Source organism: Phaenicophaeus curvirostris, chromosome 2, assembly GCF_032191515.1.
Source record: "Phaenicophaeus curvirostris isolate KB17595 chromosome 2, BPBGC_Pcur_1.0, whole genome shotgun sequence".
In the NCBI taxonomy this organism is placed as follows: Eukaryota; Metazoa; Chordata; class Aves; order Cuculiformes; family Cuculidae; genus Phaenicophaeus; species Phaenicophaeus curvirostris.
Genome location: NC_091393.1, coordinates 57,603,884 through 57,609,976, shown reverse-complemented (window position 1 = coordinate 57,609,976; position 6,093 = coordinate 57,603,884). Strand labels below are relative to the sequence as shown.

The 6,093-nt window shown below is 41.2% G+C and overlaps 1 protein-coding gene across 4 annotated transcripts in view; it reads left to right on the top strand.

The window, feature by feature from the left end:
- Positions 1-5,622: 5,622 nt before the first annotated feature.
- Positions 5,623-6,093, top strand: part of GRM1 (glutamate metabotropic receptor 1) — a 181,874-nt gene continuing 181,403 nt past the window's right edge. For all 4 annotated transcript variants that reach the window (XM_069852173.1, XM_069852174.1, XM_069852176.1 and 1 more), the window contains exon 1: positions 5,623-6,003. The gene's annotated coding sequence lies outside the window, so the exon portion shown is untranslated. The remainder of the gene's footprint in view (positions 6,004-6,093) is intronic.

Here is a 6,093-nt window from a genome sequence, read left to right as displayed (position 1 = left end):
TTATTTTTCTGCAGCTGTTTGTAGGAGGCAGAACTTTGCCAATACCTCTTTCCTCTCACTCAGCATCATACAAAACTAGACCAGGCTTCCTTTAGTCTAAACAGCCATTTGCTCACTTTGATCACTCCGTAATTCTTACGCACTATTTAATCCAAGCAAGACCAACTCAATCCGAAATAGGGCAAAGCCATAGCACCTCAATCCCTTTGAATTCACTCATGCACATGTCTGCAGCTCAATGTATCTCAAACTACAGACCCCTTTTGAGATGTATCTTCTTCTAATCTCCTTTAAACCATGCAACTTGAATTATTTTATCGAATAACTACTCAATGGTGTGCTGTTGTCATATTACCTAGGTTTAGAAAAATAATTGAAATAATGATTGTGAAACTAGAAATACAGGCCTGAAGTTCCCTTAGTTGACAACTTTGAGTTCTTATACACTCACGTATAGTAAAAACAAAGTGAATAAAATCCAACTAGTCTGAGAGCAGTGATTTTAAGGCATCTTTTCCATCCATTCCAAACAATTGTAAATGCATAAAAAGGTGCAGGATAGAAGATGAGATAATTTCAGTTAAATGTCACCACAAAAGCCTATTAATCTATAAAGTATTCTATTCTCCCTTTCTTTATTTGTTATTGCCAACTTCAAAAATAAATATTTATAGAAACTGGTAAAGTATCTTATATACAGTGTGTCATAAAGAATAACGGGAATGTAAATGGGAAAACTGACATTCTGAAGTATTTAGCATTTTTTATCCATTAATTTTGGCTTCTTTTAACATCGGAATGGTTCTTTAAAATGTGTTAGATACTTATTACACATGATTTGATTGCTAAACTGATATTTGCCAAACCTCCATCGATTCTTTAGTCATGTGTAAAACATTTCAGTTTTGGAAAGACTGCTAGCCTTTTCCATCTCTGATATTTGCGATTTTTAATGTGATTTTTTTTCCTTCTTTTTATTTTACAAAATAACTAGAAGGGGAATATGTGGTAAAACGAAGGATACAAACAATGACCACTAAATGCAAAGCTGTTTTCTTCAGTGTTAACTGTAATCGTTGGTGTAATTTCAGAAGTGACAAGGTCCTGGCAGGTTTCCTCTCAGCGGTGCAGAGATGTGTTGTTTCATAGTATAGTTTCATATATAACGCGGAAACTTTCCATCTTCCCAAGTTACTTATTCCTCTTCTAACTGAAATCTGCAGCCTAAGGGATTACTGACCCACAGCTCCAGCCTGAAAGCTGAGGTGGCAGAAAGGAGCTGCAATACCTTTTCCTTATCTACGTGGTAAGGACTTCCTTTCTATATGTAGCTGTTACGCGTTTCCTGTGATACTAGACTGGATTCCTGCAGATCATGATTTTACACGGAGCTGTTCTTGTAAATCACTAGAAAATTCTAGCTAACAGATGCTTTAGCTACTGTATTTCCCACAAACAGAATGCCAAATCTTTCTCCTTAGGGTACTGTGACTTCTAGTTAAATTCCTTGTCCTGTTTGTTATTTACAATCTATTATAATGAAGTATACCTATCTAGTTAATCTGTATGAAATCCCATATAGCCAAGATACCATCTCTCTCTTCACGCTTACATAAGTCCCTGTCTGGCAAGTTCAGACAGAGTGATTCAGACTGACATTTCCAAATTACATTAGAAATCTGTGGATTTTAAACAGAGAATCTGAAGGTCAGAAATTGTGGACCTCTGACTTTGAAATGCACTTTTCTCTTTGGTCTGATGTAGCATAAGCTTGTTAGTACGCAAGTTCCAGCACAGATTTATCTGTTTACTCAGGTTGTATCTTAGGCAATGATTTCGGGGAATTCAGAGGATTTTAGGGCAAGAGAGTCAGATCAAAATGAATTGAGCTGGACAGAACAAGTGTATGTAAGAGCATGTTGTAAATATTGCGTAGTATTTTGGCCTAGAGGGCACCCTAAGAACATTTTTTGCAGTTAATAAATAAATACAGGAATGGCTTGCAATGTTATCCAGGACCAAATATTTCCATTGTTTAGCAAGGGAGACATTCATATGACTTCTCATACACTTTTTTGGAGTGTTTTTGTAGCCATCATAGAGCCAAAATTCATCCTCAGGTGTCACAAGAGGAGGTTCCTGGGGTATCTCCATGCTTTGAGACATGTGACCTTTCCGTAGTGAAGGGACATCAGGTATTTTTTGGCTATTGCTTGTCATTGCTTGGACAGCATGGGTTTGTAGCATGTCTACGCCGCAAAAAGACTATGCCGTTTCTCTTTTGGAGCATGCTTTTACAGTCTCCCTCCTTAACAGCTGGCACAAAGCACTTCTGCTGAAAGTTTTTTTGATATAGTGTTATAAAAGCAATCAGTTATTTATTTTAAAATATAGAAATAATTAATCTTAGTTTATTAACAGCTCTGCTAGCCAGACTTGGAAACTGCTGAACATCTGAATAAATCTAGTCTGTTCATCACTTCATGGAGTCTATAATCCTTAGAGAATGTAAAAAATTTACAAGACATCCCTGGGTGCTGAATTTTGCATTGATCTCACACTTATTTGAAAGACATTTGAAATCATAACCAGACAGACAATCCTCCCCTGACTAAATCTCTGAGGAGGCATTTTGGTTATTTTAAAAGGATGTGAAATGTCTTAAGCCTGTAAAATATGCTCAAGATACCGTGACTTGAGAGAGGGAATGAGAGGGTATGTGATGATTAGCAATGCAAGCTTTCAAATTTCAGGGGATCCTTTGGGTCAAGGGATGTGTATGCCTCTCAAAAAAGGAGCAGAATAGCCCCACATCATCTCAGGTTTCTGTAGAAGCTATTGCTAATTTTTAGGTATCACAGGAATGAGACCTAAATTTCATGGGTTAATCCTATTTAATTTTAATGGATCTACTAGTACAAGGAACAGCTGAGCAATCAGACCTTCATGAAGCGCCCTATATATAGACATCGATCCATTAATGTTCATTTCCTCGCAGATGCAGCAAGTAAGTGTAAGTAATCAAAACTGTTAACAATGTTAACAATGCTGTTGCTTTCTTATCAGATAGAGTGACTTAAGAGCTTAAATATAAGAAATACAGTAAAAACAATGTTGTAGCTGGCACGCATTTTAAATGAAAACCCATGAGAAATGTTTGCTTTGCTAAAAGAAAATGAGAAAATATACTGAGCATATTAGGAAGGCTTAAATACCTGTTTCAACTAAATGAGCATGCTAGATGATATGACTCTAAAGCCTTGTTCATGAGCAAACATTTCAGCATCTACTACAGAGGGATACCTATGCATGTTTTACATGCACACTGTTTATATCTAGTAGGTGGCTTTTGTAAATCATGAGAGGAAAACCTCTGAGTGAGCAGAACAGAAAGAGCTATTGACAATTTATGAAATAGCTGGTATCTGTTTTAGCTGACTTCAGACAGGAACAAATGAGCTTTCTACTTGTTTCCAAGGCAGAATAAATTTGTGTAATTTTAGCAGCATCGGTTGTTGCGGAATAGTTTTAAATCTTCCCAAAAATTTAGCCAGACAGACTTGGTAGGAAGTAGAGGAGGGGGGAGCCATGTTTGGGAAACCAAAAGCAGGGTCTCAGCAAGCCCTGCTTTAGTATTTGCTACTTGAGGCCACCCCTCTATTAAATGGCTTTCTACAATACACTGGCCTGTCTCATTGCAGCTGAACAGAACTTTTCCAATAGATTTCCTGTTGAAAGAGATAATTTTTATGAAATAGAAACATTTAACAGGACTATGCCTGTTGTAGGAAAAATAAAAAAAGAAAATCTTTTGAAGAAATACTGGAACAGAACTTCCATTTTAAGCTGATGATTGATTTCATCTGAAGTAAAAATAATGATACACTGTGCTACACTGTATAAAATGTTTAAATGGAAAACAGAACAAAACACATTTGATGCCATCAAAATAGAATATTTCAATCAATCTCCAATTGCTTTTTAAATTGTGTTGCATGGGAAAGTGAAAATTGTTCACTTTTCATCCATTTCAGGAAGGACAAATATTCAACATCAGGCAATTTCCCATGGAAAGTAAACATTGCTTATAAGCCAGCTCCAACCCTTGCTCTGCTTTTGCCCTGATCCTCTGCTTATCTGATGGTAGCTCATATCTCTGGAAAAACTGCAGTCTTGTGCAGTGCTCCAGTGTTGGTTACCAGATGATAAAGGTACCATGTGATAGGAAATTTGGGAAGGTTGTAGGACTGGGTCATGGGATGTTTCTGAGGGGAGAAGTGTAAGATCTGCAGGCCGAGGCAGGATCAGGTTGTGTAGAAGATGAGCCAAAAGGCAATGGGATGACTTTGGCCTCTTTGCGGGTACAAGGACAACAGGGTCACATGGTGCTACTTCCCATGGTGGAAACACGACCACTGGGGAAGATTGAAGCCCCTGCAGTCCCAGTGGTCTCTGCCCATCCCTTCTGAAAGCCTTCTAACATCCCATGTGTCTTCTCATGAATTCCAGGCTTCTGCCAGCTGTTACCTGTCCCCATCTGCTGCTGCAAGGATTGGAGGGGCTGCAGTTGAGGCCATGGCTCAGCATCAGGACCTGGTAACCTGCTCTCTAGTCTCAGCAAGACTCAGACCATCACAGGAGGGAGAACAGCTGTGTGTGACAGCCATGCATGATCCTCGACTGAAAGACTTTGTCTTTGCGAGTGCCTGGTGCGAGGGCATGAACGCTGCAAGGTGTTGATGTTGGGATGGGCCAATGGAAACATTTGCAAATGCTTCCCTTGCCAGAGCCAGTGGAGAAAACCTTTCACTTCACAATTGGAATAATTTACTGGCATGTTGCATATTCTTTATGTCAAGGGCAAAAGGTAATTTTTAAAGTGTGGATAAAGGGGTATTTGTTCCTCCTTTATGTACATTTCTGGATGTCTCTCCAGGCCTGGTCCTGGTAGATCTGACCCAGGCTGGCTCTGTGATGCCCCGTGAGAGCTTTGTGCCCAGAGACAGAGGACAGGCAGCCCCTCTACTTCTAGCTCCCACTTTGGGAAACATGACCTACAGGAAAAGTGGGCACTGGCAAACCATAGTCTTCCATAGCGAACACGTCTCACAGATAAACATGCAATGCAGACAAATAACTAGCTGCGTGTTAGTAAAAGCACAAATATTGACACAGGGAGAAGACACCCCTGAGGCAGCATTCACTGCAAGCCCTTCTTTGAATGAGCAATAGTTAAATGTTTGTCCTTGCCTCTTTCTTTCAAAAGTAGGGCAAATATCTATAGAGTTCCCAGCGGGGAGGTAATCTAACTTTAACTTTCGTGCAGTCAAGTAAAACACTCGAGACCTATGTTAGGGATGCAAGCAGGTCGTCGGAATTATGATTATTCAATCTGGTATTATTTTAATCTGACATGCCTCTCACGTGCTTCATTTACATTCATCTTGACCTGAAAACTCTAATCTCAATACCTTTGCACCTATAGGTGATTTATCTTGTTGCAGTATCTCTTTTTTCTCCCCCTCCCCCCTTTTATTATAAAATCTTTATTTTAATAGCAAAACCATGCCCGTGAGGCAGACCAGCACATTTCACTCTGTCGGGTCTCCCGAGCGTGGTCTGGGTCTCTTTCGAGCAGCAGCCCCTCGCTTTTGCTCTCTCTATTGCTAATTGTGGCACGAGGATAATGAATTAAGAGTCGCGGGAGGTGAGAGCTGACACCTCCCCTGCAGCCGCAGCGCGCTCCGGGCGACGCTCCCTCGCTCGCTTACAAGACAATAGAAATTAAGGAGGGGGAGAAAATGACTGATCCTTCTGTGTGAGAGAATGGATGAGCCCGGGATGACCTGTTTTTTTCCTTGCGGTGGAGCGGTGCTGAAGACAGAGGGCACCAGCGCCCAGCCCACAGCCGTCGCCCCGCCGCCAGCACGGCAGCTCGGGGCGGCCGGGGAGCCGCCGGTGCCCGCTCCGAGCAGGCAGGGAGCCGCCTCCTTCCCCGGACAGGTATGTCTCGGGTTGCCCTGCGGACAGACCGCAGGTCTCAGCCCGGGGGGCGCCCGCGGGGCAGGCGGCGGAGGCAAAAGGAGCTCCGGG